This window comes from Excalfactoria chinensis, chromosome 13 (assembly GCF_039878825.1).
Source record: "Excalfactoria chinensis isolate bCotChi1 chromosome 13, bCotChi1.hap2, whole genome shotgun sequence".
Classification (NCBI taxonomy): domain Eukaryota; kingdom Metazoa; phylum Chordata; class Aves; order Galliformes; family Phasianidae; genus Excalfactoria; species Excalfactoria chinensis.
Window position 1 is genome coordinate 9,923,407 of NC_092837.1, and position 12,912 is coordinate 9,936,318.

Consider the following 12,912-nt stretch of genomic DNA (forward strand, 5'->3'; position numbering starts at 1 on the left):
TTACACTGCTATGGGAAGAGGTGAAAAAAATGCTTCTTGTCAGCAGTATCCTCTTTGGTTGATCTGTTGTGGTTGCACACATTGCTCTATGTGATCCATACAGGGATCAGGGAGAGAATGGGACTGGAGATGCACTGAAAAAGAAATATTGGAAATGCTGGGAGGGTGTTGCTTCACTAATCCTAAACGCTTTCTGCTGCTAGAGATGGTTTTATTACATCTCTTCTGTCGTAGGTATATGCTTCTTCACATAAAATAGTATTTCTTGGCAGATAGCTTGAGTTTAGCTCTTGCCAAGTTACTGTACACAACTGGCTTATACTGAAGTGCTTCCCAGGACACCTATCTCTTTTATATTATTATATTATTATATTATTATCTTTATTTATTTATTTTGACTGAAGGGCTCATTTAACCTGCTGCTTTAATTTTTGTCTGGGATGGTGTCACGTTACCTTTATTTTCCAACTGTGGTATGTTAATGTGGATTTCCATTTAGCATCTCTTGTCCTACACCACAAATTCATGCATTTTTCCTTCTTAGCTATAAGAAAAAAAGCTTTCCAGTTCAGGTTAAATGTTTATCCTTGGGGACCTAAGCAAATATTCCTATGGTATGTTGCATATGGATTGAAGTTTTCATGCTGGTTTTGATAGAATCCTACAGTCTGTAATTACTTATTTAGGATACATGTTCAAGTGTAGCAAGTTGGGACCTAATTTGTAAGCTAGTTCAGAGGTGATTATATATTATGTATCTTAACATACATGATATGTGTTGTGTGCTAGTGTCATAAATACTAACATTAGGCAATATCTGGAAATACATATTTTACAAGAAATTAAAGGAGGGAAAAGCATTTTAATTTCAGAGTATTTACTTGATATATTCTAGGGTTCTGCTTTCAGATTTCAGCTGTTGGCTCCTTGTTTTATTTTATGCTTGGGGAATTCCTCTTAGGATGGTACTAACCTTTGTGTAACTGTAGTTCACGTGGAACATTTCTGAGGTCTTCAAATGCCTGCCAAACAGGGAACTTTGGGATATTTGCTTTCCTTGTTTTTTTCCCTTTAATGTTTCCCAGGTGAAAACTTCAGCACTGTCAGAGCTCATGGTAGCTTTAGATTCAGATTCATGATATTTTTACATGAGAAGGGTGAAAAAGTGATTACACAGATATTCTGTTTCTAGTCATCATGTGTTTAGTTTTGTGGCCTCGTCTAATTTGCTTTGGCAAAAGGAGCTCCTGGGAGCACCTTGGACGATTACAGCAGTATATGTTCCTGGTTTCATTTATTTATTTACTTATTTGTAAGGTGAGTTACACTGTGGAGTAGCAGTAGGCACAGGGATGACTTTTAATTCCACAGAGGTACAAAGTGAACTGCCTGCTTCCAGCTGTTGGTCCTGTAGGCATTATCCTTCTGCAATAAAAATAACTCCATTTTTCTTTTTTTCTTTACTGAAGGTATATCCTTCTATTCTCACGTTTGAATGCAGTGGGTGCCCAGTTATCCTGCAGGTAATAGGTTGGTGGGGTTTACAAGTGTGTTTTGAATAGCAGTGTTGATCAGCTGTTCTAGTGCTGGTAGGTTGGTCTGTGAAGAGATCAATGATTGCTCTTTGCTGAGCCATTGGAGCTTATTCTGTATGAAGCAGTTTGGCCTATGAATAAGCAGCTACAGGACCTAAGGAAATCAGGGCAGAACTGTTAGTAAAGCTGCGTAATGAGGCATCTCCATTTTAATTTTCTACTTTTCTTGCTTTTCTTTTCCAAGAAACATGATGTAGTTCTTCTATTTCTTTTTATGGCCAATAGAAATAGCTTGTTAATTGGTTTGCACTTTGTGTGCTAGTCTTGCAGAGCTTCAGTTGGTAGGATATCTTGGTTCACTGGTGCTGGTGATTTCTCAAAGTGATTGCTCTCAATGTTTCCTGAAGGCTGTGGTATGGTTGTCAGAAATTTAATGAGATTGCTTGGGAGATGATTTGTACAATTGAAATAATAATTATTGCTGCCTTGTTTTCAGTAAGCCTCGACCTATAAATATCTAAGTAATTTGACATCTGCCATATAATAAGATAGATTTGCCTGTAATACATTTTATGGTCAGTATCTTTGTGCTAACGTGTGGGAATGAACATGCAGTGTACTTTGTAAGCTCCTAGTACAGGGCTGCTTTTTCATAACTTCTCTATTGAAAATCACATAAAATCTTTATGGACGAGCTGTGTAGTAGAATGAAAGATTTTATTTTGTGCTCTATAAATTTGTTACAAGTTTAAGCTATTCCCATAGCAGTGTTCATGCTTCTTACTGACTCTAAAAGTCTGTCAGTACACCATGACTAAATCCTTATTATTCCTCCCTCCCTTTTTACTCCTCATACTCTGTGCAGCCCTCTCCAAGGTTTATATTACAGCCTTTAGTACTCAACCATGTTAAAGTACAGTATTATATAGTAATAAATTCTTTATTTTTATTTTTTTCCTAAAAGTAAGTCAAATCCCTAATAGGCTCTTAGTGGTTAGTTCTGTAGGTCTCTGCAAGTGCTTGTGTGAATTCACGAAGCAGGATTTGGCCCCTGCATTTCGAAGGAGGGTATTCTTGCATGAGGTTGGTTTGTTTGTTTTTAAATGCCTCTTAAAAAAATAAAGTAAAACAATCTGTGTTTGGGAGTTCAGAGCTTCATCTAAAGTCTTGAGTTCTTAACAGTGGAAAAATAGGCTACTACTGATGGATGTGATCTGTAATTTAAAAATTAATGAACATGCATAATTACATTGAACTTGTAGGCATACTGTGGGTTTACACAAAGATAAATGAGACAGAAGCAGCATTTGTGGTTTATGATAATTTATTTTGCTATGCTTCTATGTGAATTCCCTCCCTACTCATGTGTTTTGACAGCAGTGCTATCTACAGTGGATTTGTAATGGCTAGCGTAAAGCAGGCTGTGTAGGAACAGTGGTATAATGGGCATGTATATGGTTAGTCTTGTCTGATGGCCAGGTTGTGAAGTACTTACTCTCACTTTCATAGGCTTTGTCTTTGCATGTAAATTGTCTAGTTAATATTTTCAAATTAGCTAATCAGTGCAAAGATTTTCTCAGACTTGCAATCACATCTACTGCATGTGTCCTTTTGGATGAGTTTTGCAAGCTATTATATATGCATTTGTCAATCAGAACTAGAACTTGTGTTCTAAATATGAAGATATAGCAACCCGTGAATACTTAATATGCACAACAACATGCAATTCCTAATTCATACCTTATGTAGGCTATTATAGTCCAGAAAAACCATTTTGAGTCAGTGGTCTTCCCATGATCCCAGACTTGTAGAACAAGGGAATTGTTATTTCTGTCTGCTTTGGGCAGCTTTTTCATATCTTCATTGAGGTGAAATCCAATTGATTTTTATTCTGTAAATGCTAAGAGATTTGTTTATTAAGCCTTGAATACCAGGAATCTATCTTTGGGGGAGAGGAAGGGGAGACAACCCTTCTGAGAGATGCATTTTGTACTTCAGGTGAGGGCTGTTCTTTTAGATATAGCAGTTTGGTGATTTATATAAGAGAAAATCAGTGGAATGATCCTGGTTTCATCGTGGTTGTGCTGAAAGACAAACTCAGCTTTCTGTGTTGAACAAGCAGTACCAAAAAATCTGTAAAAAGTTCAGGATTGGACAGGGGTAGTATATTAAATTCCCCTAATGTATGCGTATTGAAAACCAGCTGCTTGAAGTGCAAAGTCCTTGTTCCAGCCCTTGCTCTCTGGGGACTGTTTCTTCTTTCTTTTCTAATTTAATGAATAGGCATTTCCATTAACTAAGCAACTCGGTGAAAATGGATTGGAAAAAAACTGGATTTTTACTTCAAAGTTGACTGTCTTGATTGCTGTTCTTGAATGCTTCCTTCCTTTCTGTTGTTCGGAATTCTTTGCTGCGTGATAGCCTGGGTGCAGTGAACTCTTCTCTGTTCTGGAGAGATTAGTAGCTTCTGATGATTGTGGGTAGCAGCATTCAGACTGCAGGAGGACAAGAGCAGAGGTCATTCAATGAACCTGTGAAAGGCTACTGGCACACATCCTTTGCCTTTTCCTCCATTACTGGAAATGTTTTTTGAATGACAGTAGCTTTGACTGGTTATTGTGTTAGACATGACTTGAGCATACCAGCTTGATCTGGTATTTCATGAGGTTGAGACACTGTAAGCCTGTCTGAATGTACATAAATGGGAGCAAGATGCCTGCTCAGCTGAACAGACTCAGAGATGAATTGTCACAGATAACTTTCTTGAGATGTTGTTTTGGATTGCTATAGTGCAAAGATCCCTGTGTCTGCTTACATGTGCTGGTTGTGGTCTGTTTGTTTTTAGTTATGGTCTTTGGACAAAGATGGGACTGAGAAGTATAGAATTAGGTAAAGGTCATGCTAAACCTATTTAAGATGAGAAAAATGAGTGGGTTTTCATGTATACTTTGAAGATATATCACATGATCTGTGGGATGTCTGAGACCTGAAGTCCTATTGTTTTGATTTTTAGAAGCGTTTGTCATCCACATTGTTCTAATGGGTAGCTAAGTGAAATAGGCAGAAGTTCCTGTAGTTTTTAACCAGCTGAAGGTTTTTTCCCTAGTGAGTGCTACATACTAAAAACGTTTGATAATTAATTAATCTGAGCAGGTACTGAGGAGTTTGGAAAAACAATTCACTCTTACAGGTGCAGTCATTTTGAAAATCTGTTCTTAATTTCTATTGCAAATTTATTTTATGTGAATTCTAAATAATCTTTTAATAGTTTTAATGGAGATCTGTTCTACTTAATGAAGTAAAATTGGTGCTCATGTTTATTTTCTGTGTAGGTCTTTCTTTTTAATTCTATGTGTCCATTTTATTGCATCCCTTTAACAAAAGTCGCTAAATAAGTTGAAGTTGTTATGATCAAAAAGTGTAAACATGTGTTGCCATTTGCATAACAGTTATTACCCAATAGTCCAGAAGGCATTATGGTCCATTTTGCAAGTCTATATTTATATTTGCTTTATAATGTGTATTTTGAGTTAATAGACCCTGCAGTTCCAGGGGAGTTGTAGAGCATTGCTGAATTCCTCTCTTCTTTCAAGGACTGCTGACCTCTGGTAGGTCCCTTCAGGGCATCGGAGTAACAGTGTTAATCCGTGTTTGACAAGATGTGCACTGAAGGAGTCATAAAATTTAAGTAAAATGAAATTAGTTTGAAGATCCATTAGGCTGTGTTTCTAAATTTAGGAATGTAACTCTTACCATTCCTTATTATGCCCTGACACATTCTTTCAGATAACATACAGGGAGGAGGAAAGTGTGATTAAATAGATACACACGTCATATGTACATATGAAAAGCTGCATAAAGCAACATTATTTCATTAATTGTGCAAGCCCGGAAATGTCTGGGGAGACCTTTTACTCAGTCTGAAATCTTTAAATTTATATGAATGCTCAATCCATTATTCTGCCCTGCTGCTCTTTTTCATTGACACTTGGCAATGTGAGATGCATTTAGGAAACCCATCCCTAATACAATTACAAATGTGTTATTCATATCTGGTAGCATACGTCTCTTTAAGGTTGTTCAGGATAAAATACTTAACCAAATACCAAAGTAGATGGAAAAATTACCCTTTTTTTCTCAATTCTGATAGAAGACTTTTCAAAGGTAGGAGTTTTTGCCGTTTTAAGCCCAGGTTCATAACAAGTTTCAGCCAAAAGTATATTATTATAGTTGATATGGAAGTCTCTGAAAACAGATTTCTAATGGAAATGCCAAGAGACCCTTAACTGTAATCGTTCTTGTTAGTGTGATGCATAGAAATGTGTTACATAATGGTAGATCAATGAAAACAGTATTCAAGTGACCACTTAGAGAGAAATCCATAAATCCAGTTAACTGGCTGCATTCAAAACTGCAGTTAGAAGTACCCAGACCTACAGGTAGGCTTTGCAGAATGCTTGTGCGAGCTCAAGTTCCTCATGAGTCTTGTTTGGAAGCCTTAATGTGTGAATCTGATGCTGATTTTTCCATTCAGGCTATTTCTGCCCTGTTTTCACTGAGGATTTGTGGGTACTTAAATGACTGGAAATGCACTGAAATGTCTGCTGTATTTTTTGAGATGTTTTGTGTGGATGTGGCCGGGGTACCAGAACATGTTCAAATGGAACATATAGTACTGGTGACTGGTAAAGCTCTTATTCATGTTTCTGTTGTAATTTTAGATAGCTTATATATATATTCTTAAACTGGACATTGTGTTATTACAGTGAAATAAAGTATTGACTAGAACATACGCATCCTTTTTATCACTGTAGACATTGGCTGCCAAAATATTTAGCTGGAGAGATTAATATTTCCACTTAGTTTCTGCCTTGGAAGATACCACAACTTTCTTCCCCTCCCCTCTCCCTTGCGGGTCTTTACCCTGTTGTGCCTTTCCCATTTGCAAGGCGAGTCCCTATATGTTCACGCCTTGGCTGTGATGCAGGGGTGGACTTGGGAAAATCTTTTGAGGGCTCTGCACTTGAGGAGCACTTGCTGTCTAAGAAGCATGTCAGTGCGTTGTTTGGCTGCTGTGGAGCCAGGATCCACTTCTGATGTTTGAAATGCGTGTTGAGAATTGCAGGATGCAGCCTGAAAAGTTACGTGTTGAAACCACAGCAGAAGGATTCAGGTCAAATATTAGTCAAAGCTTTTAGGCATACAAATCCAAAAGTGCTGAAATTGATCATTTATGTTATTTTGCTTAAAATTTCCTGTGTTCTTAAACCTAGGAGGATTGAAGTCTGTTTTATGTGTGGCATCATCGAAGTACTACTGCTTAGCCTTGTTTCTATGTGATTAAATGTCTGCTTGAAGCAGAGCGGAGGTAATCAAGACAATAGAAAGCCTGTGCTGGGGTCTGAAATGGGAGAGGTTGTAGTTTTACTCCTAAGGGCGGTTCTTCTCTTTTCTCTCAGAATGTACTCTAGAAGATATCTTTTCTAATTTTTGTTGTTTTATTTCAAACTGTGGTGGGATGAATGCTGTTTCACTTCAGAACATTGAATATGTTCAGTATGCTGTGGAAGACCACAGAAATATTGAGCATTTCGCACATGTTACTGCTATGTAAACTATACCTTACAAGTGTAGCCGTACTTCAGGATGCGAGGCCTCTAGCACATTTATTTTGAGCGAATATGTGCTGCCATCCAGAAGTTCCAGTGCTTATTGAGCACATACTATGAATGCTGTGTTTGCATTATTAAGTGCCTACTGATTTTGCCAATAACTTGCTGATTGAATGTTGCTTTCCAAGAAAGTTTCTGAAACACGTACGCTGTGATTATTTGGAAGCAGCACTTCGTTGCTCCTTATTTTTCAAAATAATAAGATGGCTTTCAACCTAAGTGGTTCTATCTGATGTCCCATGAGTTTAATTCACCAAGATTCTGAAGTTACAAGATGGCTTTGTTTTTCGAGTTAGTATTTATATCACATATGTTTTTCTGGGGGAGGGAAGCTTCCTGCTTTAAAATGTTTTGTTGTTGTTGTTTTTAATGTCGATTAGCTTTTGTGACTGGACTTCCTAGGACCATTTGTTATTCCTTTATCAGATGTGTTAATGTACCAGTATCAGTGTAAGCAGTTATCAAAGAAATACTGCATGACAGGCACTGAGTGCACTGAGATTATTATTCTGGCTAGTGGGTGTGTATTTTTTAATTATCATTTTAAGGAGGGAAGTTTATGGCTATGCAATTGGAGATTTGGTTTCTATGATGATGTAAGGTCTTGTCAGCAAAGCAGCTCTTCGGTCCTCAGTAGCTGTTCTTGTAGGCAGTTAGTCCTTAAGTTCTGGCTCACACAGAGAGGTGTCTTAAGGGGAGTCTCTTTCTACCTCATCTACCTGTGTCTGAGGGGAATATTCAGTTGGATGCATATCAGTGCATCTTTCAAACTTAAAATAGTGAAGGAAGAAAGTAAAAATGATGCATTTGTGTGTTCTTTAGGCTGGGGAGAGAGCTGATGGAAAAGGGTACATGTCTGTCTTATTTACTAAAGATGTCTATGTAATATCTTCTTGAATTTTCTTCTGCTTTTTTTTAAATGTAAGATATAAGCAAAAGTTTAAATGAGAGAGGTGAAGGTAAGTTATGGGTGGGAGCTTGGTTTTGTAAATCAGTGTTTCTGTATTTTAAATTCAATTGTGGTCGATGTGGGTCTCGTGGATCTTTTAAGAGGAAAATATATGGTTCCATTTTAAATGTACCACTTCTGACTCGCAGCCTCCATCTTATGTTAAAGCACCCTTAACAGAAACATCAATCTGCTCTTGAATTGTCAGTGAGATCAAATCCATGAAGCATGTAGTAGGCTTTGAATTTTAAACATTAATTTTGTTATGTGGATTAGTGAAATTTGATTGAAGAGGTATATCTGAGATTTTTCTTTCCATTGGTATATGCCACTCTTCCATTGTGCCCTCGTTTTGCATGCAGTGACTTGACATTTTCTTGAGAGTCTTGGCCTTTAAAAATGTAGTTATTTTTTCTTGTCCAGTTTTAAAAGGTTGTGGGGTATTTTTGCCATGAAGTGACAAATTTCAGATGCTACTCTCTGCTTTTACTGTAAACTGGTAGACACAACTCACTGCTTATTATTATTATATTAATCTCTATTTTAAGTTGGACTCAGGTTGCTGCAGACAGCATGCCTGGAAGCTCTTTGTTCTTGTTGATTGCAGATTGAATGTAGGGAAGGGACTCCTGGGGTGAAGTCAGCTCTGGTGACTTGTATGATTTTCATGAGTTTTCCTGTCGTGTTCTTTAGTTGGTGTTTGAACACAACATTTAGGGGCAATGCAGGCACGCAAACTGTGTGGTCATAGATATTGAAATTTTCATGGACTCGTTCATACTGTCAGCTGAAGTATGAATCATAGCTGTCCTGTTTCACCAGTGTTTTATCTTGTTCCTTATGCTTGCTGCGTGCAAAACTTCATTGGTTTCTGTCGTGTTTGGTCTGACTGTCTATTTTTCCTTCTTGTATGCACATGTAGCACTTCCTATTCCTTCAGTCTCAGGGTCTGTTATGTTTAATCTGGCTGCTAATAGTGAAATGATTGAGCACTAATGGCTCAGCAAGTGTAAGCACATTTGCTAGCAAAAATGCGAATGTCTGACTGTCAGCCTCCATCTAGGTGGCACAGCTGTGGTTATATCATGGTACTGCACTGTGGTATCTTTACTGCAGCAATAATAGCAACGCAGTGCTTACCGAGCTAGAAAAAGATATTTTGTGCATTTTTGTCTTTATTTTGCTGAAGATGCATATCCTTTAAGACATAAGCATGTGCTGGGAGTTAAGCTTGTAAGTGTTTTGCTGAACAGAGTCCTTTTGATCATCCTGGTTTCAGCCTGGATAATTGCATGCAGCTAGGATGTAAGGAATTTCCATTGTAACAAATGATATTATCATAAACAGGATTACGTTGTGAGTTACACGTGGCAGATTAGACAACCATCGGGAAAGAAAATGTTTCCCAGCAATTATTCTCAGTGATTGGAAAAAAAACAAAAAAATCTCCTTAAGAGACAAAAATGAAATAACATATAGGCAAAATTTTCTGTGCAGTTTTTTTTTCCCAGTTTCCCTTGAGGCCTCAGCTGTTCCAAGGAGCACGTTGTGCTTCTGATCTGCTTCCCACTCGTTCTCACCCCCACTACTTTGCTGTGTCATCTTAATGTCATTTTTAAATACTAACAAAAGGATCACTTTGTTTATCATGCAGAAATAAAATTCTTTAAGAGGGGAAAGAATATCTTTTGTATGTTATCCTGGCAGATCAAAACTGACTCATATGAGTAGCAAATATGAAATGAAGTAATTGATGTATTTAAAATGCATGGTTCCTGAGTTAAGGATTTAAGAAGTACTTGGATTATAGTCATGAGATTTTACAGGCCATTTTTTTTTTCGTAAATGATTAGTAAAATTTTTAGAAAGCTTACCTTGCTGGAAAGTATTGCATTTAAAATAAATATTTAACAGTATAGCAATGTGTGATGCTGGATGTGTAACTGGTACTTGAAATAACTCTGTGTAGTTGAACAGTGAGCAGATAAACTGATGGCCAGGTAGGAAGATGGAAAACAATCTTTCTCTGGAAGTACAGTTATGGCATGATGTGGCATGGGAAGTGTTATCCAACTCCCATCATTTAATGTTTTTCCGATAGCCTGGTATAGGGAGTTACTAATAAAAGCAGGAATCTGTACCTGGTATCGTTACAGATGAGTGTTCATTTTGACCCAAACATTCATGGTTATTAAACTTATGGTGAATGGTTTATTGGAACTGCAAGGCGAAATAAATCATTCCTTGAAAGATCAGGAAGCTTAAGTCATTTGCTTCCAGGGGGAAGGGAGAAAAAAGATGTTGGTTTTAGGATGGGAACTTGATCTTGTTGATGGTACAGCATAACAAATGTGTTAAAGAAAAGTAGGGAAAAAAGAACTGCTCTATTCATATTTGAAAATCACTTGCAGTATATGAATAGCCTTGGAGAATAAGTATTCATATTAACTGTACTGCATACTATCAGTAGAACAAGTACTTTCTTGTGTCTCCCCTGCACATTTACAAACCCAAATCAGTCTACTTTTAAATTTGATATTAATCATTATACCCTGGGCAAGAACAAAAATTGCCTTTTTTGCTTTTATGGCTGTTGAGAAGTGTGGTTGGGTTTTTAATTCACCTCTGGTGGTCTTGAGATATTTGTAGCCAAATCCTCTATGACTTTTTTAGACAAAAGTTTGTTGTTTTTTTTTTTTTAATAAAATCTAATTCAGCTTATAAGTTTGGCTTGGTAGTTTTATGAGGTTTTTTTCCACAGTAGCTTCTAAGCTGTGGGCTATGTAGTACTACTGTTGCTGCTGCTTTTGAAGTAGCAGCTGTAAGCCCTCATAATGACCTTGTGATAAGGGCAAGATGGTTTCCTTATAAGACTATTTCTATTTTTTTCTTTGTCGCAGTGATAACCAGCACTAGCTCCCTGTCTACCCAAAGGATGCCCCTAAAGATTCATTTAGCAAAGCATATAAAAACATCTACCATAAGCAACAGAAATGTGTAGCTGTCACTGAACGTAGTGTTTTCCAACAAACCTTATTTCTGAAGCTCACAGGTGAGGAAAATGGTTCAGAATATAGAGTACCGTAGTGTGAACTTGCAAAATATCCAGTGAAGAAATATCTGCTACTATAGGAGCCAGGTTTTATCCTGCTTAGATCATGTGTCTGTATTTAAGGCCAAACAAAATAAAAACAGCCCAGGAACCACAAATCTTGACAAAGTGCTTTTCTTTCTCCAGTATTTTTAGAACACGGTTACATCTACAACATTCTAAGGTAAAATGTCTGAAGTTAGTTTTGTGTGTATTAATTAGACTTTTCTTTTACTCTCTTTACATAATTGTGCTTTTGAGATTAAAGAAACAGACTTGAAATGAACGGATGTGGAATGCAGCAATGGTAGCAAATCAGTATTTGGATTGAGATTTTCATGTGGAAGGAATCAAAGGACATTCTGAATGAGCTAGATTGTGGTGTTTAAACTAGGAACTCTCAGTTAAGGTGAAACAAAATTGTTGTCATTTGCTGTTTGACAACTTCTAACCTGTTAATTACCATCTCAGATTTGAAATAGCTAACTGACGCCTGGCTAATGTAGAAGGAGGAAGGTTTTCATTTCTGTTCAGTTTACCTTTCTATCTACTTACAAAAAAGGACAATTACGTCCTTAGTTGTAAGTACTAAAGCTGTTAATTTCAGCACCTTTATTGTAAATGATGGCAAGCATTGCTTATCATCATCTTAATATCATATCACGTAATGAAAACTGTAAATATATCTTACAGATATGGCAGGAAGGCCTCTCAGTCCCACTAACCTGCTAAGAATGCTTTTTTTATGGAAATTTGAAACAGCTTTATGGGCGTTTAGCAGTAGGGCTGTTTAAATCATCTGATCGTAATCTTATCTGAGAGCAGCAGACTTTTTTTCTCTGATAGTGGAACTCCTCTGTCCCTTAAACCTGGGCTCTCAGTAGGCTACTTACCTGTTTTAAGTGAGGTAGAATAACGTTGCTGTTTGCCACATCACCTTTGCATACTTCTTTTTATGCATCTGGCTGTGTTTACAGTTGCATACTATTATTACTAATTCTGGAAATTCCCCTTCCTTTAGCACTTCGGTTATAAAATAACAATAACAAATATTATTTCTTGTTGGGTTGCTTCCTTTCATGTTTTCTAAATGTAACTCAACTGCAGTCTGGTTTCTGAAGCCCTCTGCATTAATATGTCTAGATAGAATAAAGTATCGCGTTAGTTGCTTATTTTGGAAGTGAACACAACTTGGCAAAAATGAAAATATACTTCATAATGAGCTACCCTTTTAAGCAGAGTTCTTAATGCAAAGAGCAGAATTTTGTGGGACTAATGGTTTCGCTCATCTCATTTATAGGCACCCAACTGTAGAGTTGCTTTCAGAAAGTTTGGGACTTAGTTTTTAAAGTGTGCTCATTATTCATTTGCCTCTGAGATTTTCATTTCCTCTGTTCTCAGCCCAAAGCATTATTTAATAGGATGAGGGCAATGCTGCCTTTTAAACCTTATTTTGCACGAGGATGATGTGAACCAGAGTAACAGAAGGGCAGGAGGTTTAAAGTGAACAGATGGGACTCAGGTAAGCCAATGGTCCCAGCACAACAGTAGCATCTATTTTCCATAATTATTGTACTTATGAAAATAACTAAAATTAAATAACCCGTGTTTCATTTCTCTCAGTAATGTTGCTTGTTTTCTGACCTTTTTCTTTCTCTTTTTTTT

At 37.1% G+C, this 12,912-nt stretch overlaps 1 protein-coding gene across 6 annotated transcripts in view; it reads left to right on the forward strand.

Moving 5' to 3' along the window:
• The window catches only part of GABRB2 (gamma-aminobutyric acid type A receptor subunit beta2), a 116,487-nt gene that overhangs the window by 8,399 nt on the left and 95,176 nt on the right, over window positions 1-12,912 (forward strand). The gene's annotated exons all lie outside the window — the stretch shown is intronic.